General features: G+C 38.9%; 1 long non-coding RNA gene across 16 annotated transcripts; it reads right to left on the bottom strand.

The window, feature by feature from the left end:
* Positions 1–14,375: 14,375 nt before the first annotated feature.
* Positions 14,376–25,671, bottom strand: LOC110014357. 16 transcript variants are annotated; one of them, XR_002873657.1, is made up of 14 exons: positions 25,632–25,671; positions 24,586–24,692; positions 24,373–24,444; positions 22,350–22,526; positions 22,186–22,273; positions 21,574–22,070; positions 21,409–21,491; positions 21,199–21,283; positions 21,005–21,121; positions 18,658–20,923; positions 18,497–18,585; positions 17,262–17,399; positions 16,713–16,842; positions 14,376–15,078 (listed from the first exon to the last, which is right to left on the bottom strand). It is a non-coding gene; the product is annotated as an uncharacterized LOC110014357 (long non-coding RNA). The 16 variants fall into 16 exon arrangements; XR_002873660.1 differs by lacking the exon at positions 25,632–25,671 and adding an exon at positions 17,034–17,102 and having other exon boundaries at positions 24,586–25,320; XR_002873659.1 differs by lacking the exon at positions 25,632–25,671 and adding an exon at positions 17,042–17,102 and having other exon boundaries at positions 24,586–25,320.
* Positions 25,672–25,919: the final 248 nt, after the last annotated feature.

Below are 25,919 nucleotides of genomic sequence, written 5' to 3'. Positions count from 1 at the left end.
GTTGAACAGTGGGCTGATGAAGCGGAGCGCCCTTGAACTTTTCCTCATATATGCAGAGTGGCAAGATGGAGACGGCAGCACCCGTATCCACAGTCAGTTTCATCGACTGTGAGCTTTCAGCCACTTTGATGTTCACTGTAACTTGTATTCCACCTGAAGTGACTGATCTGTCCACCAACAGAAGTGTGTACTCTGGTAATTCAACTTCTTTAACTGTATGTGTCTGCAAAGATCTGCACACTCGTGCAAAATGGCCTCTTTTGTTACAGTTTCTGCAGGTTGCTTTGGTTGCTTGGCATTCACTTGAGTTAGCCAAGTGTTTCTCAGATCCACATCGGAAGCATGTGCGTGTAGAAGGGGTAGAATTAGATTTCTGTACGTGCTTTGCAGGAAAATGTTGGCGTGGCTGTCTACGCCTGCATGCTGATTTCTGTGTAGTTACAACTTGCACAGGTGCCTGCTGGATACCCGCCATTGACCTAGCTTGTTCATTAACGGACTCAGCTTGAGTGGCTAACGTGATAGCATCTGCTAGCGTCAAGTTAGTTTTAAGCAGGAGCCGTTCTCTGATGCGGGGGTCAGCAACATGCTCCACCAGCTGGTCCCGAATCATATCATCCGCATTAGCAAAGTCACATGTTGAAGCAAGTTCTCTTAGGGCAGCAATGTAATGTAGTATGGGTTCTTGAGCACCCTGCACTCTCTTTCTGAAGGTGTGGCGTTCCACGACCACGTTTACTGTAGGCGTAAAATGCGCGCGAAGCGCGGCAATGGCTGTAGCTAGCGTGGTACCTGTCTCTGGTAATGTGTGGAAAATCCGCTGTCCTTCGGAGCCCAGACAGTGTAGTAGTAAGGCACGTAGTCTTATCTCTGGCCATGCATCTCCACCGGCATTGATGACTAGAAGATAATTTTCAAACATCCGAATCCACGTCTTGAACGGCATAATCGGTTCTCCCGGGCACGGCAGAAAAACGTCTGGAAACGGCACATTTGAAGCCATCTTTTTTCACTGCAGACTATGCTTGTAGGTTCGCCTCGTCGCCAATTTGTTGTGTAGCCGGCGGCAGAAATCATCCACAAAACGGATCTTGTTTCTGGACTTTATTTTCAGCTTCAACTCACTACAACATGCAGCAGCTCAACTCCACACTCCCTTCTTCTTCTCCTTCCTCAGTCACTGACTGCTCTCCTTCCTCAGTCACTGCTCCGCCTAGTGGCGTCACGTGCTATAACAATAGCTGAACACAACAGTATGTAGCCTGATACTTTTCCTTGTTTCTCTGCAGGACAGTTGGGTGTGGCCCAACGCCAGAGGGGCATCCAGTAAGGGCCCCAAGGACTCCTGCTTCACTGGCCCCCGGGTGCTTTCTCCTGTGGTTGTGAGCCAGGATTATTCTGCTTTTTGCTTCCACCAGATGCAGCAGTGGATGTGCACTGTCCTGCTGCACAGCGCTGATGAGCAGATCTAAGAGGGATTAGTGGGCTGTTGTGGTGGACAGCGGGCGGCGGTCCACACACAGCTGTGTGTTTGTGTGTTTCATAATGCTCTGGCCTCTGGCTCTGCTCCCACCCTGAACCACCTTTCCCTCCCTCTGACCCCACAGCTAAAGGAACTCTTGGATTGTGGACAGCAGTAACTCCCAAATTTTTGGAATGACATGAAAGCTTTTAAAGAAATATGACTCTCCCAGAAGATTTGTGGGAGAGAAGTGCTCAGACACACACCATCATTTTTTTTTGTCGTTGCCACAAATGCTTGAAATTTATTCAGCTTTGCAAACATTCTTAAACGTGCAACACTTTGGAGTGGAAAATTACTGGTTTATCAGTGTAACAAGACAAAATAATCCCTGCTTGGGCTCTAAGGCTGCTCTTAGAGATCTAAAGCTGCCGCCTTTCCTAGTAAAAAAGGAGGCGTCTGTTGGTCAAGTTTTTGCCTTTTAAGTGATTTGGGATCATATTTCACTGTTAACTAGAGATCGTTTATTTACAGACAACAACTCCTCATGGAGCAAAAAATGTCAGATGAGAAGTGTTTGTGGAAAAACATCAGTTTAGCAAGTTTCTAAACCAGGAGATTTCCACTGAGTCACATTATTGTAGAAGTTATGAATCCTTGGAGTAAGTTTTGCAGACACGTCACGGCAGCTCGTGAAGAAAGAAGTTTTCCATTTGATTACAAATGCTTTGAAATATATCAAACAATATTTGAGCTTTTTTCAAATAACAAAGAAATCTGAGGGGAAAAAAAGTCCATTTCAGAGATGCTGTCAGCATTGTTTTTTTCCTCAAAGACTTTCCGGTTCAATTCAAAAGTGGAGTGTTGGTAGAAATTGCTAGCTTTGTAAACTTTTCTAGAAGTCCTTGGTCTGCACAAAAACACTGCTAACAACTGTCTGGCTCGAATCTCCCTGAACTCTCACTCTCTGTGTGTGTCTGTGTTTGATGTCGTGGTTTGGCTGTCCTCTAAAGTGTTCATTTCAAAGTGGTTACTTTGGACCTCAGCTTGACTTACTGGCTGTCTGCCTACACCCTGTGGTCTGCCATCCACTGCAACAACTGTGTGTGCATGTGTGTGTGTAATGGCATTCCTTGTGTATATGTACAGGTATTGTAAATGCCACAGTAAAACTATAATTTTTATAAACCGGTATGTCTAGTCTCTCCGAATGTTTGTTTAGTCTAGAAATATGAGTAAACTATAAAAAGTCACACTGAAGTGTTTGATTTTTTAAAATCTGACTAAAAAAACACCAAAAACTCAGTTTATTAACCCTTGCTTCAATCTTAAAGACCCAGTCTGATTAAATTTGTGTTTTGGTGTTTTTAAAATGATCTGATAACATGTTTCTGATCATGGAGGAGACGTCTAAAGAAAATAAGCTTAAAACTGCATTTCTGAGTCTTTCTATATTCAAATTGTTATGAATTAGGAGTAGGGGAAACAAATGCAGATTTAAAAAAGCTTGTAACAGTTATGTAGACGCTACAATGGGTGGGCCACAACCTCCATTCTTATGCATTCACTTCCAGACAAATAGATCCATGTACGTCTTCATTTTCCTCATCTGAGCTGACATCTGGCTCAAAACTGTGCAGCTGGATAGCTCCAACATTGCTTAGCATTTTTGTTGCCCCGCTAATGTTAGGTAGGGGTGTAAGGGGCTGTGAGCTAGTGGGAGAGCATGTAAACAGAGAGCTCTCAGCAATGGGGAGGGTAAAGGGGGTTGGGGTTGATCCGCTCCAACAGCCCCGCCCATAACTCAGAGGCGACTTCCTAATGGACTCCTGTTGCTCAGCAGAAACTAAACTTCGAATAACAATCTGCTCCTGATTCACAATGATTAGAATAAAAAAATACTCAGAAATGCAGTTGATCTTAATTTTCTATATACATGTCCTCCATCATGAGAATAATGCCTCAAAATCATGTTCAAAACACCAAAATATGATTTTCATCGGAGTGGGTCTTCAAACAAAAGACAAACTGTGAATTGTTTCGATAAAAGCTTCAAAATAGAAAGATTTACGTGCTTTTCATTGTTTGGGAATAAATCAAGGGAACAAGGTTGAAGTCCGCATTAGAGGAGCTCGAAACCTTTCTACCACACATATCTGTAAACATTTTTTTTTCTGCCTATTGTATTATCCCAGTTCAAACTGGAAATTTGAAGTAAAGATTTGAGATAAAAAAGCAAAAGCAAAAGCAAGGAAAAAGCAAACACAAGCAGACAAGATGTGATTGTTCAGCTTGATTTGAACTGAATCAGATTTTAGTAATTTCAAAAACACATGAAAAGCATGTTTTGTGTATCAAACTCATTAGGTTGAATGAAATAATATTTGTGTCCAGTGCAAAACAAAAATTCATCTACAGCAGATTTCAGATCGATTATAAATAATATTTACAGATTATTTATAATCTGTGAAGATTTATAATTTAATGAGCATGGACTTTCTGCAGTTTTCCATTCAGATTGTAAATGCATAGTATGAAATGACATGCTGATGTGTACAGAGATACAGGGACTGTATAGGAGAGAAGAAGTGCTCTCTTTAAAAGCAGAACTTGGGCTCCATGGAGCTCAGTGTTTATGACCCCTGATCAGCACATGGAGTTTGTTCTTTGCTGCTTTGTGAGCCTCTGGCGGTGAATTAGACCTGTCTCTCCGAGCGTGGAGAATTGAATTGATTTTAGTGTTAGTGAAGGGAAGGGGCAACGGAAGGAGATGCAAATCATCCCTATAGGTAAAAAATGGGACATTTGTTTTCAGGTTGATTGATGCACAGGACCTTTTAAAAGATTTAGTTAGGCTGGATGAGCGTCTGGGGAAGGCTGACGTCAAACAGTCTATTAAAATTAAGCAGAGAAGAGGAAATATAGAAAGGGGAGAGTTAACAATCTAAACCTCTTTTTTTATCTATCAGGGTCACAATGTTTTTTGCCTCACGATTACTGAAAGTGATTTCATTTTTCCAGATTCAGTCAAACATTTACTGACTTTGACGCAAAAAATATTTCAGATAGCTCCAGGTGTCTGGGCTCTCCTCCAAAGGATTATTGATCATTCTTCTGGCCAGCCTGTTTACGTAAGGATCTTTTCTTAAAAAGAAAAGGAAGCTTTAGTGAGATCCTCTGTGGAGGATCTGCACAACTCGTGCTGCAGGTTTTAATGGAGCAGAAAACCCCCATCTCTTGTGTTTTCCTCCCTCCACTCACATAAACCCTTTTTTCCCCTTCCCTCCTTCCTTTTCTTTACCACCATCAGGTTCCCCATGGCTTTGGGTCCTCCTCAGATGTGTTTTTTATTAAAAAATTCACATTTTTATTATAAAGCAAGTATGATTCACTGCATACAAAAAAAAAACAACAACCCTTTTTTTGTTTTCGTGTAAGAAAAGAACTACTTTCTTATCAATAATGTTGTCTCACCAATCCTCTTATCCAACTCCTGGTATAAAATCCTTATTTAATCAACATTGCTAATATCTAAGTATTTCTGAACAGTCTGTGCTGCTGAACAACATATTAGATCCATGTGTGTTCTAATCAAAAAAGTCTTCAGTGCTTTTTGATGTGGTTGAGCCTCACAGGCAAAAAGAAAAACACAGTTTCTAAGAAATTCATCATACCAGAACGTTGCGGTCTACCAAGAAGCAGTCACAGTGGAATCGAACCCGACTCAACCATTTGTAGTAAATAACGACACAGAATTAGTGGGCATGTTTTACGGTTACATGAACTAAAGGTATTTAAAAGTAATGATTTCGACATGAAAAATGGTACGGACATGTATCATGCAAATAAAAAAAAAAACTCAACTGTTATGCTGTGCTCACACGTTAGCATATGTCTGAAGCTATGTGCACGTGTGGCGCGCATTCATGAATGCGTTGAAAATCTTGTGAATCTTTTTCTTTTCAAAGTTATATTCCGATATATGAAAGACTTGGTGTCATATAATTCCAGCTGGGAACAGACGGTCATTCATTTCTCCTCCATGATCAATTTTCAAACAGTTGGCGGGACACCATCCAAACGTCACAACAAATCCCATTCTGTGATTGGTTCAACCTGGTTTAACTTGCAATGTCCGTTTGTATATAGAGCCCAAAAATAGTTGTAGAAACTTGCATAGCTACACATGAACCTAAGAGTTTTGAACAGGAAAGCCCAAAACCTGCATTCATGTCGACTTTTCATTGGAAGTGGCCGCTTGAACGCGCGCTGCCGAAGGCGGGGTGAACGTAGCTTAACATGTTAACGTACGAAAAATCATGAATCTATGCAAAGTCTTTTGATCTTCTTCTTTGCAATTTATATTTTTAACATCCATCCATGTCTTGAGATCCCACAGAATCCCTTCTGTGGTCACAGGGTTGTAGGAGCCAATCCAGCTACTGTTGAGTGAAGGCAAGGTCTACCCTGAACAGGTTGCCAGTCTGTTTCAGGGCCACTCACACACACCCACATGCACACCTGGGGGCAATTTAGAGTCACCAATCAACCTATGATGCAACTTTTTGAACTGTGGGAGGAAGCCGCAGTGCCTGGAGAAAACCCCACATGCATGGGGAGAACATGGAAACACCACAACGGAAATGTCTCAGCTGGAATTCAAACCAGGATCTTCTTGCTGTGAGGTAAGAGCGCTAACCATTGTGCAACTGGGTAGCTCAACAAGCTTTTTTTTTCAGCAATATTAAATATGCCCGAAAAATTTCAAATGAAACACAATCTCAGCTTCTTTGACCCAGAGAGGTCATTAACTCAGCTGTGGGCACATCTTGAGTCAGTGTGACTCCAGACTCAGAGATGAAAGTCAGTGTAAATTCAGAGAACACTTGTGTCCTTTTTCAAACGTTTCCCCACTGTGTGTAAAAATACTCATATTTGTGCCAAGGTGCAAACTCCACAAATAAGCAATTGTGCTCCTTTCTGTTCATGCCCTGTTCTTGATTAAAGCACCACTTGTGATTTCCTACTGTGTGAAGTCTGTTTCAAAGTAAAATCAAAGGTTTTTATATGGACTTATTTGTATTTGTGTGTGTTCTAGTGTAGCAAGGAGCGCTTGTGTCGTATTTGACAGACAGTTAATGCAACAGCAAAGTTATTTGTTTAGTGAGTGGGTGTCAGAGGGGTATTAGCTGTTGCACAAAACAAAGAAGGATGTCCAGTTCTCATGTCGTGTGCATTTGCATCACAGTTTGTAAGCATGCTTGCACTGATATGGAAGAAAATCCTTGATATGGTGCACATATGAATGACCCTTTTTACATTAAGCATTTTTACATTGAATTCAATGAATAATTATAGGTTAACAACTAAAATTGTTTGTATTAGCTGATACATTTCAGCTGTGTTTCAGCCATGTATAAAAAAGTAAAAGCCTTTTCATTTCTAGTTTAAAGTGATTCATATGTGCTTTCAGTCAGAGCACTGTGATTTGTGAAGCTGCACAGGAAAAAAGTGGCTGTTAAACTGACTTCCAATTTGAGTGGTGCCAAACATGATTTTACTTTTAACAACAATAGCACAGCTCAGGGGTTTGCAACTTTTAATGCTGAATGCGCCGAAAGGTTCGGGTTTTTTGTTGATCAAAAGCTCAGAGATGCAAATTCTCACATCACTGTTTAGAAATGTACACTTTATTATGTCTTTGTGTCCATTAAGCCATAAATGTAGCTTTTGGGTTGGTGTCAAGTAAAATTTTTAATAAAAATGCTATTCAGTACTTTAAGAACTTTGCCTCTAAACAGCAACTAAACTGTTGTGCAGCAGATATTCAGCATATGTGCTTTAAGGTTATTGTAAAAACAGTATATTAAACCTTTTACAATAATTTTGCTCAGTTATCTGACATGTTACATCCTACACACATATGACAAAACTTGATCAACTAAAACAAGTGAACCAAAACTAAAAATTATTTATTCCAATTAAAATGGAGAGGCAAAAAAGCATCATGTGGCATCAGAGCATCTAGTAGAAGACCTCTAGTATGGCTAAAATTGAAAAATAATTGCAAATAAAATAGTTTCAAATACAATTTTCGGAGCTGCTAAATGTGAATAATGCCCTGTAAAGTTATGACATGAATCATACTAAAAAACGTGAAAAAAATTCTTGCAAACTATATTGTCAGCATTGTGTTGTTAGGTTGAAGAAGCAGTCTAACATTTGGTGTTTTTTTCTGATGTATTACTGAGCTGAACCATTCACTCCAGAGACAAGGTTGCAAAATACATGAACAGTGCATTTTGAGCGGTGCTGCCAGCGTGGTGCTGAGTGCCTCACTCCCTTTTATTACTACACTGTGGGTCTTTCAGCTGCCCCTCTCTGGGCCCCCTTTTTCCTCCAAAGCCCTTCTACTCTCCATTGTTCCTGTGTTTGCTGCTTTGTCTGAGGCCTTCTCTTCATCAGGCTCCAAGTATCCTATTTACTGTACAATCTCACAAAAACCGCCGTGCCTGCTCTCGGAAATTGCCTTTCACCGCAACGTTGTGAAATATTTTTTGTCAGAAATTGACAGGAAGACAAATGTGTTTGTCTTCTGCCATCACATCACCTCCAGTTTTTTTTTTTACTACTAACCAGTTCTACAGGTTTTTCTTGCCAGAATCCATATTTATTGTCCTTTGAGAAGTATTTTTGGAGGTTTGTGCGAGGGGGTAGAGCTGAGCTGTCCCCCTGTCTGGGAGGCTTGTTTTTATAGGATGTCTGCATTTACCACACAGGATTTTCTCAAGAAATACAGCGTAAAAAAGAAAAAAAAAGAAATAAGCACTTCTCTCTCACACATGCATTTTTCAGGAACCGCTTGAGAAATATCTACTTCTGACACGTGTTCATTATTTATGTAACTGAGGGGGTGCAAGGATGACTTTGAAGGAGATGGTATAACTTTAGGTGCTTATTGTGAATAGAATTAGTGGACCAAAACAGTACAGTTAAACATCTAAAAGAACTGTCAGGCAACAGCAGAGAGAGTCTGTTCAGAAAAGTAAAGATGGATTGCTGTTATGCCCCACACACACCGGGCGTCAGGACCCAAAGCAATGGATTTTGTGGCAGAAACTAAAAGTTAAATAAAGAACCATAAGTATTTAAGCTCATACGTGACACATCAAGAAGCAAAGACAGAAACAAAAAAGGGGAACAAAGCAGTTGACCTGACAAAGCTGAACTGAAAAACCAGACAGACACTTACTGTAAATGCAAAGAAGATGATTAACTTAAATGAAGACAGCTGTGGAGAATTTGCAACTTAAACTTGGCGTGATTGTGACAGTGGAACAGAAAACACAAAAACCAGAGCACAACATGAACCAAGAGCACAAAGCAAAGATGCTCACATCATGAACACAATATTTTCTACAGAAAAACAAGTTACTGCAATAACACAAAAGTGTGAATTCTATAAATATTTTAAAACATCATAGTGGCATATTAATAATAATAACAATAATACTGACTGGCATTTATCCATATAACACTTGTCCATATCTATTTTTTTTACTTTGAACAGTTAGTTTCTCCCTTTCCTGATCAGTACCTCTGTAGAAACCCTTACCATAAAGTAGTCTATTTAAGTGAGGCAGTATTTGAAGTTTACGTTTTATATACTACCTATATGTTGTAAACATAAAGGTCGTGCAAAGTCAACTTTTCGAGCTTTTAAGTTTATTATAATGTTTATACCTCATAGAAAAAAACACCAGTGGTATTTGGATCCCTTCAGGCATCTCTGAGTATTCCTCTAAAAACCTGGGCTATGAGCACCAGCCCCTCCCAATCCATAGCAACGAGCGGGTCCCCACAATCACACGTATGAAAGTGAGGAACATCCCCTTCCAGGAAAAGTCTGTGCTGCCAGCATCGCCCTTAGGCTAACACACACACCCACTTTCTCTGTGGAGCTAGCGGTGATTAGCTAAACGCTTTCCTTTTATTATCACAATATGCAAAAGTTTGGATGTTGTTTGTTTTCGTGGGTGAAATGCAGACAGGCTACCAAGGCCGGCTCTAGGCTGATGTCATGAAACGGGAGCAAAAAGGCTGTGCCTCCGAGATCAAGTCGTCTTACTTCAAGATGGGAAATTTCATATTTTATATTTCTTAGAAAATATGTTCTTTAGTGTGCCAAAGGTAATATATATGGATATAGTTTACTCTGAAAGGCTTAAGAAAAGAATAACATAGGCCCTTTAAAATGTTCCAGTTTAGCTTGAAAAGGTATTCAGTTAGGAGACTTTCTACATTACATGTGCATGGTCTATTGTATTCTTGAAATACTTTTATTCAAGTATGCTTGGTAAAATAAACTTCAAGTGTACTACTTTTTGATAGGGAAGTGCACATCAGCCGGGAATAAGGTCCTCAATCACTGCATGTATGTATGAGAAAAACCGTAGTAAATGTAAGTAAATGCAAAGGCCTGCCTGTTATCCTTTAATCGGATAAGAATATGCCAAGACCTTTTCTGAGAATTCCTCTTCTGACAAGACGGCTTTTGTTTCGCCAAGATATGATCTAGGCCATATTTTGTGAGAGGTATGAGTAGCAGATTAAAATCAAAAGGTGAGACTTAAAAACTACCGTACATCATAAAAAACGACGAGGAAAACTGAACCTGCATCCTCCTCCACCTTAAGGAGCCAAGGCTTTCTTTGTCTTTGCCATGCTTTAGATTTGTCATAGTCACCAGCCACTGCAGGGTTTGACTATGGGAAGTTAGGAGAATTCAAATAAACCTGAAAATACGAATGCTTTCCAAAACAACATGAGCTGAGAGTATGTTGGTCATTGTTTTCCAGAGCCACAAAAAAAAACAAGTATCATTATTTTCCGAGCCCTTTGGGACATTTTGGATTCCTCTATCTTACTGTATTAAAGCCAAAGAAAATGTGCTCCTGAAGAAAAAAATCAGACCCCTGATTTATTTCACCACGATGAGTAGATTGTCATTGCAACGTGGTGATGGCAGATGATTCATCCTTTGTGATTTCAATTAGTCTTTCTGGTGTCTCAGAAGGGAATGAAGCATCACATATATCATTCAATTTTAAGTTTATTCCAATTTATATATGCAGTTGTGTTTGATAGATTTCCCAGAGCTAAAACATTTTTGCTTAAAGTGCTACACATGTCTCCAGTGCTTCTGTCATTGCTCGGAAGGTACCAGATTTACTAAACATATGGATTAAACAAAACCAATGCAAAAATTATTGAAATTTACTCATGTTTTAAATTTTCAACAGGGCACAAAAAAAGTTTCAGAAAACAAAAACAAACAAAAAAAAACGTTCTGCCCAATATTTCTCGATTTAAAAAGGCATTCTAAAAGACATAACCATGTGCTCATGGCACTTCAACAAGCTTAAAACAAATAGCTTGGTTGAACAGTGTCCTGTTTGGGCAAATTTGCATGTCATTGGGGGAAAAAAAGTATTTGTCAATTTTTTCAAAATTTTCATCAACCTAATTGCACAACTTGTTGTTGTTTGCTCGTGAAATGTGTTGATTTGAGCATAATTAAGATATGAGGACAAATTTAAACAATTCTAAAAATTGCTTTCATCTCATTCTGTCATTTTAGCAACATTTTATCTGCATTAGTTCCACCAATAGTGCTTTGACAGCAGATTTGATAAATAAGTTTTTGGTGCCAGATTTTTTTGTCAATGAGGTCATTCAGCTGCAAGCAGTTTGTGACCTAGATATTTTTATAGTGTTTTTTTTCTGGATGCAACATTTTTACATAAAAACTCCTTTTAAAAAAAGAAAATTTCTTTTTTATAAAACATCTGGAATGGTGAAATATAAAAAAGTCACTTTTTGTTTTTATAAAGTATTTATGATCTGGCCAAAAAAAATCGATTTTGTTCTTAAGCAGAAGTCCCACAAAGACACAAATGTACTATATGCTCTCTTCCAGACCTGCATGTTGTGGTGTAAACTGCATGATGGCTCTGTTGTGTAACAGCTTCCAGGATCTGAGTCAAATAGAGGCTGTGCATATGTTTTTGCCTGGCTGACTGATATGTGCAAGCCTGTGTGTGGGTGGGTGGATGCACTTGATCTGATAAAGTACAGTCAGTCTGCTCACGCTCTGATTATCTGCACGGTATTTTCTATAAAGGCTTTTGGAATGCAAACAAACAGTCGGTTGACCCCGATCCTCCTCACCGTACATTAGGTTGTGTGCTGACACAGGAACAAAGTGGCGCAACAGAAGGACAGGATTTTGAAGTGTAGTTACGACAGGAAATGAATGAGTCTGTCGAATTTCTGTTATCATGCTTAAAATAGCGAGAAGTTATGCAATGTGTAGTCAGAAATAATGGTCTCCCAAAAAACTTTTCAGAAAAACACTGTCAAAGCCAAGATTACTTGGGGCTCCTCGAACATTCAGCCGTGTGCTTGGTGAAATCCATACAAGGGTTTAATAGCATAAGACAGCACTGGTATTCCCAAATAAGAAGCATCTGGAATGAGTTTAAGCCCAGAGGGGCACGATTCTCAGCAGATGGTACTCACAAAACAAGCAGGTCTGATTAGAGCCAGAGAGACAGGCCCCTCATTTACTTTAAGTCCTCATGCATGCTCATCAGGTGGCCAGTTTCTGCAAAACATATTGAAAGGCGATGAGTTTTGGCTGTAAAAAGCTGACGATGATGTGTCTGGACCTTCGATTTTTGATCAAATTTACCCATTTTCAGCAGGTTGCAGTTTTCAACTAAGATCAACACGGAGGCAACCAATTTAGAATGAAAAAAATAATAATTTTAAGCAGATGGCGTTGTATAAACAGCACAGCTGAAGCTCAGAAACGTCTTCCATCAAGCTTGCCAGCAAGATTTAGACTTAACTTGCCCTTGCCTATTCCAGTCAAGATACTTTGCAGAGGAAGGTGGGTGCACACAGTTTTTATTCTGCTCAAATACAGCTTTTTTTTTTTTTTTTGTATAATCAGCCCACACAATTTAAAAACATACAGCTGGCCCACCTTGGCCACAGCTCACTGTCTGTGTGGGAGCTGATGAGAGTGTTGGCAGCTTCCCTGGTGGTCCCGGAGAATCAGTGACGACATCCACAAGGCTTTACGCTGACTTAAATAGTTGGATGTGGGATTTTGGCGGTGTGGAGCAATTACATCTGTGGTTGGGTGCGCAGCAGACTGTCACCTTTGATTTGGGAGCAACTGCCCTGCACTGACGTCACCGGTCCTCCTAGGCGGTGACAGCGGGGGGAATTTAGGGAATGATGCATGACCCCAAAAACATGTGCAATACTGAAAGGTGATTTCATTTCAGTAAACATGGAAAGATTTTTAAAAAATCCATGGCACCTTTTGACTTGACTCACTTGTTTAGATTTGTGTTTCAGATCTGGGCTCTCAAATATTTCATTTGACACTTTTCCTGTAAATTTTTCTCCCTGGCTCATGGAAAAACTAGCATAATCCAGTAGACTGTACTGCTCGGTGGTAAAATGCAGAAAACCCCACATTCATTTGAATTGATTTGCTTTCACATTCAACCCGGTCTCATCCTAAAATGTGTAGTAGCTACATTTGTCCACATGGAAATGCGTGAGAGTTTTACAAAAACGCCCCCTAAACTGTGAGGGGGATACGTTTCATTTTTCTATTCATTTTCTACGAGCCTTCTCAGGATCACGTGACTTTGGAGGTTTGGCCTGCCGTGAGCAAAAAACATGGCGGATGCACGTTCATTTTTCGGTGGAATATCCCATAAAACAAGATATTTTGAGGACTAATTTTTATTTTGACAACATTTCTAGTGAGAAATATACCATTTTCTTTTAAAATATGCTTTCATTTTGGACATACAGTTTGTAGTTTGCTTGTTTCGTTCAACTTTTTCTCCCAAAGGCTCTGTTACGTTGGAGAAACACGTTAACTTTCATTCATATCTGCAGACGTGCGCGTGGGTCACGTGACTAATATGATTCTCTTTTTTTCCGCAGAAAATGCCATAAAATAAGAGTGATTGTGGACTAATTTATTTTTGAAAACATTTCTAGCAGTATATATCCCCTTTATTTTCATAATATCCATTCATTGCAGACATGCAGTTCGTAGTTTGTTTGTTAAGTTCAACTTTTCCTCAAAGGATCTGAACGCGTCTGATCTTTTCCATAAATATATGCAGCCTGACGTGGGTCACGTGACCTGAGTTTCTCTTTTTTTATATAGAAGATCTCGTAAAAAGGTACGTTGCTATTTATTAATTAGTTTTATTTACATTTCTACGGACCCGTGTATAGGTTTCATGCTGTGTAGTTGCGACTTTGAAGGACATTTAATATACCGGAAGAATGTTGTTCAGGAACGGACTGGAGAATTCTCTAAATTTACTTAGCGATTTATTTTATTCAATATTCTTTTACATGTTAAAGTATTCACACTACAAGTCTAAATACTGTGTACAATGTCTGATCTTTCCCATCATATCTGTGGGCTGACGTGGGGTCATGTGACGCGAGTTTCTTTTTTTTCCCGTGGAAAAAAAATCTCGTCTGAGGTTTAATATTTACGTTTAATAACATTTCTAGGGACCGATGTACTCTGTCGTAACGTCCATGCAAGCGTATTTTTTCAACATCAACTAGTTGAGTTAAGAAATACACTGTAAATAATAAAAAAAGACGTTTGGCTCTAAACTGGTTTTGTGATTGCTCCCAGTCCCACGTTTATCGGGAAGATTAAGTTTTAAAATTAAGCCCAGCGACAAACAGGTGTTTATTTTTATTTTTTACAGAAATTAATGTTTCCATTACTAATGCAAACTTTTTGTTTTGCAGGTACTTAAAGAAACAAAACATCAAATGTTTTTCAGAGCTAAGGTACCTTGTCGCATGACAGATTGCAGTTGTTTTTTATTCAAACTTTATTGACTGTAACAATTCAAAACAACAATTCCAAAAAGCAACAAGAAAGAAACAAACCAGGGGATTATTATGAAATTTTTCACAAAAACATTGAAACTGACGCACAGATTGAATGTTTTAAATGCTTTCTTATTGTCAGAGTTTCTTATTGTGTTCATGTTTTGTTTGAACTCATTGATAAAGTTAGAAAAATGGGGGGTATGATTTATAACTTTGTATTTATGAATGTGCCATATGAATAAAAATAAAAAAAGGTTAATGATGTAGAATTGTTCTTTTTTATGGGATGGACAGTGGGTGAGGCACGACAGATTACAGTAAAACAGTCAGACTGCTACCACAATAGCGTTGAACTTCTGTTGAGAACAATTCATTCATAAATCTGTCTATATATTAGAATATCAGCATCTGGATCATTTACGTCCATTTTAACATAAAAGGGGCTAAAAAGAACTAACATCAACAAACAACAACTACTAATAAATATTATAGGAAATAAGGAAACTAAGTATAAAAAAGTAAAACAGAATAAATGTACATAGTATATTATTTATTATTGTAAATAAAAAAAATAAACATGTCTGACTAAGAGTGGGAGTTGAGGGCGGGGTTTTTTTTGTCTCTTTTTTGGAATCCAGCGTAGAGGCCATGACCCCCCCCTGCAAGAAAAGTAGAGAAGGTTCAATCAAACAGTGATAGACAATGGGCTACAGTTTGTTCACTCAGTGCTTACAGGACGACTGTTTTTAATTTGATTAGTGTCAATTATCCTTTGTAGGAAATATTAGTACTATTCAAATATTCATGAATAATTACAATATTACATTGATTTTTAACGCATAGCACAAAAGCATCAAATAATCAATATCTAACAACTTGTAGAACATGAATAATAAAACTTGGACATGCATCCATCATCTACCCCTTTTGTCCTTTTATTGACAAAATTAGAAAAGATTTATATAATTTTAAATAAACAAAAAAACAAATTAGGCTGATTATTATTTGGACTTATTTATTTGCGACCAAGCAAAAAAACTGATGGAAATTCATGTTGAAGAGGCACGTTGCTGGATTGTCCGCACGTATTTTAACCATAACCCCGGCTTCTTTACTTGCAAATAGGCACTTCAAAATAAATAAATGAATTCATTAATAATATATACAACATAAAACATGACGAGCACTCCATTCACTCCATCTGGGTTTCATAAATAAAATAAAAACGTTTACCACTCAAAACAATCATCAGAACTCTAACACAGTAAATATGCCAAACAAATTAATAAAAAAGCATTTATATACATTAGAGTTCTACTTTAAAATAGTAATAATGTAAAATAAAAACTGCTCCTTTTTTCTTTAAATGTCCTTATTGCATATTAATCTTTTCCTCCAATCACACGGCTGCATTCTGAAAGATGAAAAGTGTAAACTTGTTTAAGAGATGTTTAAGAGGACTACTGTAAACTAAGATAAATGTGTTAGTTAAAATAAAGTAATAATGCATAGTTATTTTATAATAAAAGACTAAAAAAGGCAAATTAATAATACAAAATCCAAATCTTTACAAATTCTGCAAGTATTTTGTCGTATTACTTTTTACTGGTGGAAATGCAAAGAAAAGCGACAACTTAGAAGAACTGGTTTGAACATGAATTATTGCACAAAGACGGAAAGGTGGGCGTGTCTCCAGGAAAGAGATCCTCATGACAACCAACATGATTTTTGATACGGAGGCTGATGCTTCAAGGAGAAAAGAAACGTCAACAGCCAGTGCTGATCAGAACACAATCCAATATTCTCATCATTTGAATAAATCCTGAAATGTTCATCTGCTGGTGTTTGTCTGCATTTCTTGATGAAGTTTTGCTGCAAAATAAACCCATTAACCATCACTGTTCTGTCTGTGATGGAATAAACGCCAGGGCTACTATGGGAAGATATACGGTAGTCAACATTTTCTTGGAAAGGAATCCTTTTTTATTTAAATAATATTTTATAGAATCTTTTAATAGTGTGTAAAATGTTTTTAACTACAAAGCATTTTAATTGCATGTTATATGTTTTATATCAACTGTAATGCCCATTAAAAAGAAAAGCATAAGTAAACTTGAACTGAATTATTTCTTTCTTATTAAAGATTTGAGGAAAAGTGTAAAAATAACCACCAGATGAATAATTCTGTAGTTTCACATTTCTTTTGAGAAACATTTGTTGATGATAAAAAAACACAGGAATTTCTTAAAAAACATATCATTTTTGCTAACTGTGCAGAAAAATAAGATTGTACCAGGATAGTAAAATGTCAGAAGTTGGCACACTGGTGGACGGCTGTGGGGCTGAAGTGGTGGGAGGATGGATGTCTGAAACGGTTGATGGTTGGACGGCTGAAGCACTGGAGGGCTGCTGGTTTTTCCAACCTTAATGGATGAAAATGATAAAATGATTAGTGTGGTTGTTTTGGTGAGACATGACCAGATCTGCTGACGGTTCACAAATGAAAGTTTCTAATCAAACTAGAGTTTATGCAGATTGAAGATGTCGTGTCATCAAGCTTCCATGAATAATGAGGAACAACAACAGACTGAGGTGAATGTAAAATTATTATTACCAGTATACCTGATACAAGGCCTTCATCCAGTCAAAGCACGTTTCTGCTTGATCAGGGAACTTAGGGCAACTTAGGGGGCACAACATGTGTGTGGTAAGAGACGGGACTTTTTGGCAGGTTTGGCAGCAATTTTTGTATCGTCATCGTCAAAATTTAAATTATCATATAACACTGTGAACAGATCGACAATTGGTTAATGACTCTGAGTCACAGATGGTAAATACATACCAATACAGACACTTCATCACATGTGAGGCGTTCTCTTTTGGCCTGAAATCTTTGTAGCCCGCCTTACATTTGGATGTTTTGGCGGCCACAGCGATCACAGTTGATGCAAGAAGTTGTCGAGCCTCGTGGCAGAGTCAGCTGAAAATAGGAAAAGCAGAATTTTTATGTCTCCAGTTCCCCATTCTGATAAGATTTGGGGAAAATATTGCCATATTAATGACAATTAATGGTTGTTAGTTTTACAATTAAATTAAGGTAGCAATTGAAGTCTAACAGTTTTGTAAGAATGTGCAGGTTATTATTTCTGAATTTTAAAAAGAAAAGTTATAAAAAAAGGTCATGAAGACTTGGTTTTGAGCTGAAGATGTCTTTCCTCTTGTCCAAAATGATTTCTGGAATAAAACTGGTAAAAAAGCAGTTTGACTGGATCAGAGAAAAGGTTTGAGCGAGTGTGACGTCACCCATTTACTTCCAGATCCATCATAACAAATTCAATTCTGTCGTCGTTTCTCTGTGATACAGACGTCACCACGTTGGAGCCAGTTGACAGTGATTGATCTGAGTCAACATTTCTATGGCAACTACTGTCGCCAATCAGGAGTAAGCTTGTTGAAAGTCCACACTGCTTCCACTGAAAGTGAGCTTGGTGGAATTTGTCAAACAAACATTCAAGGTGGCACATGCTATTACTGAGCCATCTATTGGTCAGTCTATAATTTGAATAACTTGTGATAAAGAAACAGTTTTGTAAAACAAATAACTGGAATTAGCAAAAACATGTTGAAAAGGGTATCACAACAAGAATGGTTAATCTGACCCATAGAATGACTAACTAACAGCTGTTGTTTCTCTTTAGAAGTCTATAGGATTTTGGCTCCTTGGAGCCAGCGGGTACTTCCTGTTTGGAACGTGAGGGGGAGGAGTCAGTCAGTCCAGGTCTCTGAGACAAAGACTGTTTTAAAATATTTACAAAACCAAGTCCAGATGATCGTTGTTACAACGTTTTTTGTGTAAATTTGGAGAAAAACCCTAAATAGGTCAATCATAACACTTTAATATATCAGTAAATTACTGTTCCTTTTTTTGCCGGGAAACCGGCGGTGGCACGAGCGCTGCCATAATTATTAGCTAATGTAACCCCGATTCTCACAAAGCCTCCCTTCCTCTGCTCCACCACAATAACTATACAGTCGAAACAAATAATTAATACATTTTTCTATGACGATCATAGTAACCTGCAGTCGTGTTACGTTCAGTCTCTCGATGGAGGCCGTATTTTTCAGCACCGCTCTTCCGTCACAGTGATAACAACAGCGGCATTCATCTGTCAGATGAAAATACATTCAGATGACCATAAAGTATTTTCATTACTGCCTCTTGTGTTTACATTTCTTACCTTTGAGACTTCTTTAGCTCGTGCAGAGATGCAGAACGCGCGACAACCAGATTACCTTTATTGACGCCCAACACCCCCCGACCGGCGCGCGGATACGTGGGGGTGGGGTGGCTTAATGTGCACGGCGCGCACGCATGCGTATTTGCACAAAAATTTTCACATGGCCTCTTTGACATATAAACCTAACATTTCTATCATTTGTGTCTAAATTACGAGCATTAAATAACACAACTTGATGTGTGTCTGTCATAAAATATTCCATGTTGGGTCTAAATCAGATAAGCATTGTTCATCACATCAAATATTTACATATTTACTGTATTATACTGTTTTCATATATTTATTACTTTTATCATCTAAATTGTCCTAAGATTTATGAAAAAATGAAAATCACACACTGAAAAATAGGGTTTGCTTTATCAGTTTATTCTGCATAATGGAATGTTTGGCTCAAAACTGAGCTCTTTGGCATCAACTCAACCATTGGTTTGGAGGAAGAGAATTGCTACCTATGACCCCAAGAACAGCTTAACCACTGTCAAACATGGAGGTGGAAGCATTATGCTTTGTGGCTATTTTTCTGCACAGAGCTACGTCACCACGTTGATGGAGCCATTAATGGAAAATCCTGAGTGAGAACTTCCTACCCTCCTTAAGCCAGGACCCTTCAAATCAGTCATGGATGGGTCTTCCAACAGGTTAGTGACCTAGAACCTACAGCCAAGGCAACCAAGGAATGGCTGAAGAACAATCATATCAAGGTCATTGAGAGGCCCAGCCCATGTCAATCCTATGGAGAGATCTCACAGTCGCCAAGCAACAACCACCAAATATTCTTGATGTAGAAGGGTCAAAAGAAGGGCAAATACATTTATATAAATTCTTTCAACTTGATTTCTTTCTAGGTTTGCAATTCTGCACAACAAACAAAGGACAAAAACTTTTTTTCCTCCAAATAAAGGGAAAAACCTTGAAACTTCATGTGAGTTCTTGGCAACTGCCATTTCCCAAATCCTGCTCATACTGGACCCACATCTCCATGTCTTGGATATAAGTAATTAACTTGCCAATAAAAAAGACTTATTAAAGGTCACTGAGGTGAACTTTGTAGACAAGTGCGGAAACTGTATAGTGTAAGGCTGATCGGCAAATAAAAGACCATGAAAGTCATCTTGGACTATAGTAGGCATAGAGGAGGGTTCACAGCTTCCCTTTCCTGGGCATCCCCATCTCAGCTGATCTAACTTGGTTTCCTAACATTCAGGACGTTATCAACAAGGCACATCAGCACGTCTGAAGCTGCTGGCAACCTACCGCTCAGCCAGTCCAACTGTATCATGGTCTGGCTCTCAGATCAAACTGAAGAAGAGCAGCAGAAGCTTCAGTGCTGAAGATACTGGAGCAGATCATCGGCTACCCCCTTCCCTACCTGTCATCCTGTCTGAGTAAAGGGACGTGTCAAGGACAGCACCCTTCCTGCAGCTAACATACTGATACACATATCACTCCACACTTCTAATATTCTTAATTTCTCATGTCATTTACCCCTAATTTAAGATAACTCATTGTCATTTTGCTACATTTTACTTCAGTCTTGCTACAATTAAAATGTAGTCTGTACCCTGACAAAGGATTTGGAGATGCATAGCACATTTATTATATGAGTTTAATAGGTCAGTGTTTCATTCTAAGGTGTTGGACATACAAATCAAAGGCCAAACGTTTGAGATAAAATGAGAAGTGTCTTCAGCACAGGTGTGAGCACTGAAATGTTTAGCTAGTGTTGTAGAAACTTGAACGGAGGTAAAAAACAATGTAATTGTTGAAATTTAGGTTGAAAAACCCTTCATTGGTGCAGTTCAGAAAAAAATCTCTCATTTCAATTAAAAGTCATTTATTGGTACAAAGTTGAAATGAGGTTTTCCTTTATATAAGCCTTTTTTTAGGGGTGGAGCTGGGGCTTGAACTGCAGAAAGTCTCCTCCTCAGCAGACAATTAGTCCCTCATGTTCTCTCTCCATCAATGACTCTGTGCTGCCTGAGAATGAAATGAAGAGGAAAACACATAAATGCCACAAGCCCTGGACATCCATGCAGATCACAAAGAGAAACCTCCTGGCTGTGTGGGGCAGAACCATCCAAAAGCTGGGAGGAGAGCTCTTCAACCACACTTCAAGGACCTGCAGTGCTGCTGGACTTCACCAACCACAGTCTGGTCAGCAGCATGACATCATAGAGCCTTTAGTTCTTTACCATGGCACCATAACCTGCAATCCATCACATCATGCTTGATCAGTTATGCAACAACTTTAGAAAGTGTAACCCTTGTGCTATCCTAGGCACTTTACCATTGGGAGTTGGGTCATCTAGACCCACTAGACAGTGCTCTGAACCTTTTTTCTTCAATAATTTGTGATCTTCACTGGTGTCCATGGATTACATGAAATCTTTCCACCTTTATCCACCTTTGTCATGGTAGGGAGAACACGTCAATGTAAGGGTGGGGTCACAAGATAGCACAAAGGTTACAAAAGATTTTTACCATAGGTTGATGACAGCTGATTCTTGTTTTCCTGATGCTCAGACAAAGCCCTTCAGTGTTTTTCTCTGGGTCATTTTGATTGGTCCTTGTGGGAAGAGATTAATGTATTAATAATACTGAAGAAATCAAGAGATATTCCACATCAACAGCATGAGAGTAACATGAAAGAAACAAGCCAACATTTATCTACAACATTACCACAGTCTTTACCTGGAGGTATCATTCTGGTCACGTCTGCTCCAGCTTTTCTGACTTCCGCTTGTTCCAGCCACCGGCCTGAACGGCGAGGATGTCTGTGCAGAATGAAAGGATCAAAATGTATTAAACTGAGAAAACAAACTACACAAAAAGGATGCATCTTCAATGAGTATTTACCAGTTTTTGACACATATGTACTCGGAACATGTGTCTGCTGAAGAGAGGAAGCTGTTCAGTTGGTTCAGTCCCTTTCCCTGATGTTGTCCCTTCTTGATTTCATCCTCGGATCCTCATCATTTCAACCAAAATGTATGTTTGCAAACTTTTGAAACATAAGGGGTTAGAAAAAAACTCCAACAGGAATGAGGGCAGAGGCCCTAAGGGAGACCCAGGACACGCTGGGGAGACTACGTCTCTCAGCTGGCCCCGGGGTCCCCCAAGAGGAGCTGGAGGAGAGGGAAGTGTGGGCATCTTTGCTTAGACTGCTGCCCTCACAACCTGGTTCCTGATGAATGGAAGAAGATGGATGCATGGATGGAACGTGTTCAGGCCTTTCAGCAAAACTCCACGATGGCAGACTGCGATCCTTCCTCATTTACTTTGCCAGAAGACTTTTTGGAGGACTCTGGTGCTGCCACAAACTTACCTGCTCCACATCTCCCATCTCCAGGATTCTATCAAAACAAATAAATGTCGTATATTAACATGATGATATGACACAAAATACAATAAAACATATATGCAGGCGTGTTCCTTTTCTTGAGGAAGAAGACATGAAAATAACTTTACATTTTCTATTTCCCCATGAATGCAGTTCACAAAGGAGGTCACCACAGTGTTTTTGGTCAAAAACGCATCTTCCAAATAACCACTGAGCCTAAAAGAACAGAAAAGTTTACATAAGAAAAACATTTATACCATCAAAAATGTAGGTGGAAAAGAATTTTACACACCCCAGTTGGCTCTCAAAACAGTACATTTAGCAAGTTCCATCCACTGCTACAGCCAACATGGAGGGAGAGCATGCAGGACCCTGAAACAGATGAACCTGACAGCCTCTCCATCTCAAAGTTAGCAGAAGATCAGTCCAGGAACTATTTGTACATGTTGTCTCCAAATAACTGACCAGTCTGAGAGAGGAAAGGGAAAAAAACATGAGGTTCTTTTATGTATATACATACATACAAGAATCAGGAATCAGACATTCTGTTGGAGTGGGACTTTAAGTCCCACTCCAACAGAATTTTTAGCTATTATAAAATCGTTCCCAGTGTTTTTTTTGACTACGATCATTTTGTTTTTTTAAGACATTTTTCTGCAGCACAGCAGCTCATAAGAATTTCACCTCAGAGCTGTGGTGCAGATGTTTGCCTCTGCTAATTTCCCATAAACCATTTGTTGATTCTCTCTCCCGCTAGCTTATAGCACCTCACAAGCCCTAGCCGACATTAGCATAGCAAAAAAAAAAAAAATCAATGAGCAACATTGGAGCTATCCATGTGTACACTTTTGAGCCAGATACCAGCTCAGACAAGGGAACTCAGGACATTAATGGATCTACTGGTTTTTGTCTGCAAGTGGATGCATCAGAATTGGAGCGGAGTAGAGACTTTGGCCCATTCATGGCAGTTAGAGCGTCACAACTATAAGCTTTTTGAGACAGTTTCATCTTCTCCTGATCCATTGAGATTTGAATAAATACTCAGAAAAAGTTTTAATCTTATATTATTGTGTATGTGTTTATATTTTTGTTAATGTTCTCAATAAAGAGAAAAATGTTTGATCTTAAAAACATGACTTCCATTGGAGCGGCTCTTTAACTTTGTTGACAACGCTAGGATAAATAAATGTGGTCAGCCAAATCAGCCATAATTGTTTAGACCAGGGGTTTGCAGCCTGAGGCTCCACAGCCACAAGTGGCTCCTTGACCCCTCCTCTGTGGTTCTCCGACAAAAAATAAAAATGTTTTTAATTCAAACAAATATCCTATTTTTCAGACGACACAGCGCATCACGCAAAACAAAACAGTCAGATAAGTCAAACTTTACTCAACTTGGTGATCTACTCAACAGTTGAAGCAAAGTATTACTATGCCAGGCTCCTGACTACAGTACCCATAATGCTTCAATAATCTATCAAGCGGTGATGCACAATATTTTAAGAAATTCCAGCATTTATGACGAATTTTTTTAAACCTGACAACGTACCCTAAAAAAATCAATTTGAGGTCAACACGCACAATTTAGAGGGCCTATACCATGCTAGCCATTTAGAATAAACTATTTCCTCGATCTCTGAGGCTCCGCCTTTCTCTTCTTGTGGGTGTCGCCTATTTCATGACAACCTAGAGTCGGCGTCGGCAGCGTTTCTGCGTTTCTTCCATCCAAACTTTTGCAAAGATGGATGTGAATATTGTGCAATGAAAGCATTTTGCTGATCACCACTAGCTCCATTGAGAAAGTGGGCGTGTCTGTTAGCCTGGAGGCGGTTTTAGCTGCACAGGCTCTTCCTAGAAGAGGCTGCTCCTCACTTATGATGACGTCACAATGTGAGGACCCTCTTATTGTGAATTGGGAGGGGCTGGTGCTCAGAGGGTTTCAGAGGAATGCTGAGAGATGCGTGAATGGATCAAAATACCGCTGTGGATTAGTTTTTGTGAGGAATTAACATTATAATACACTTTAAAATTTTAAAACGTTGATGTTGCATGATATAGGCCCTTAAAGAAATACTGGCTGAGATGTACTAACAACATAAAATCTACAATGTGTAAAAAAAAAAAGCCTTTGTAAACCCCAGTAGTTATCCAGTTTCCAAAATAACATAAATGCAAATGAGTGTTTGATTTTCTAAAGGCTGAAGAGACACCTTGTGTGTCCTACTGAGTTCTGGACAGTGAGACATTTGAAAGGCTCTTAGCTGTTTAAAGGGCTGCAGACCCCCGTTTCTGGCTAAATGACCCAAAAGGAAACTTACCTCTGCGGAGACCACGTGACGTTTCCGCCCCCGTCCTCTATACAGAAGAGGCCTTCACCGTGATCCTGCGGCCTTTTAAATTTAAGATGGAAAAACGCCTCGTCATTCAACGTTAATCCTAAACAGCCAACACGTTTTTACTAAAAACCCATCCCTGGTTTCCCAAATCTAAACATTACATTTCTACAGAGAAAAGTTCAAAGCATCGCCCACCTTCCAGCTGTCCAAGAAGTTCTTCAGCCGCGCGCCTTCCTGCGGGTTCATCCGGGGGTTTCCGGGGGAGTGGGGTGGGGGTGCCCGTATGACGCTGCGTTCACTGGCTTTTCGAAATGCGCACTTCATGTCAATTGGGGCAAATTGAAGGCTTAAAAGCCTGTTTACTTTAGATAATATATCCTATTTAATATATCCTATTTAAAACATTATTGAGAATTACTACAGGAAACAGTGATGAAACCTTTTTTAACAGATAAATTAGAGCACTTCATTGTAATACTATAATATATGAGATACGTCAAAAAATTGACAGTTAAAGAAAAAAGAATATAATAGATCCTAATATTTTATAAACTCCATCAAAATAATTTTTTCATCTCATTTATCATAATATTTATAGTTTTTTTTATCACACACCATTAGACTCGTAGTGTAAATAAATTAAAATGCAGAAAAATCAATTTAAAGAACTCTTTGGTCCGTCCCTGAACTCAACATTTTTCCGGTTTGTTTGTCACATGTCAATCAAAGCCTGATCGCCGCAACAGCAACACGGAACGAGAAAACCTATACACGGGTCCCTAGAAATGTAAATAAAACAAATTAGTAAATCGCAACGTACCTTTTTACGAGATTTTCCACAGGAAAAAAAGAGAAAGGCACGTCACGTGACCCACGTCAGCCCGCATATATGAATGGAAAAGATCAGACGCTTTCAGATCCTTTGAGGAAAAGTTGAACGTAACAAACAAACAACTTCATGTCTGCAATATTACGAAAATAAAGGGGATATATACTGCTAGAAATGTTTTCAAAAATAAATTAGTCCACAATCACTCTTATTTTATGGCATTTTCTGCGGAAAAAAAGAGAATCATATTAGTCACGTGACCCACGCGCACGTCTGCAGATATGAATGAAAGTTAACGTGTTTCTCCAACGTAACAGAGCCTTTGGGAGAAAAAGTTGAACGAAACAAGCAAACTACAAACTGTATGTCCAAAATGAAAGCATATTTTAAAAGAAAATGGTATATTTCTCACTAGAAATGTTGTCAAAATAAAAATTAGTCCTCAAAATATCTTGTTTTATGGGATATTCCACCGAAAAATGAACGTGCATCCGCCATGTTTTTTGCTCACGGCAGGCCAAACCTCCAAAGTCACGTGATCCTGAGAAGGCTCGTAGAAAATGAATAGAAAAATGAAACGTATCCCCCTCACAGTTTAGGGGGCGTTTTTGTAAAACTCTCACGCATTTCCATGTGGACAAATGTAGCTACTACACATTTTAGGATGAGACTGGGTTGTCACATTAGACTAGATTGTGCC

Source organism: Oryzias latipes, chromosome 8 (genome assembly GCF_002234675.1).
Source record: "Oryzias latipes chromosome 8, ASM223467v1".
NCBI lineage: Eukaryota > Metazoa > Chordata > Actinopteri > Beloniformes > Adrianichthyidae > Oryzias > Oryzias latipes.
This window is presented reverse-complemented; position numbering and strand designations above follow the sequence as displayed.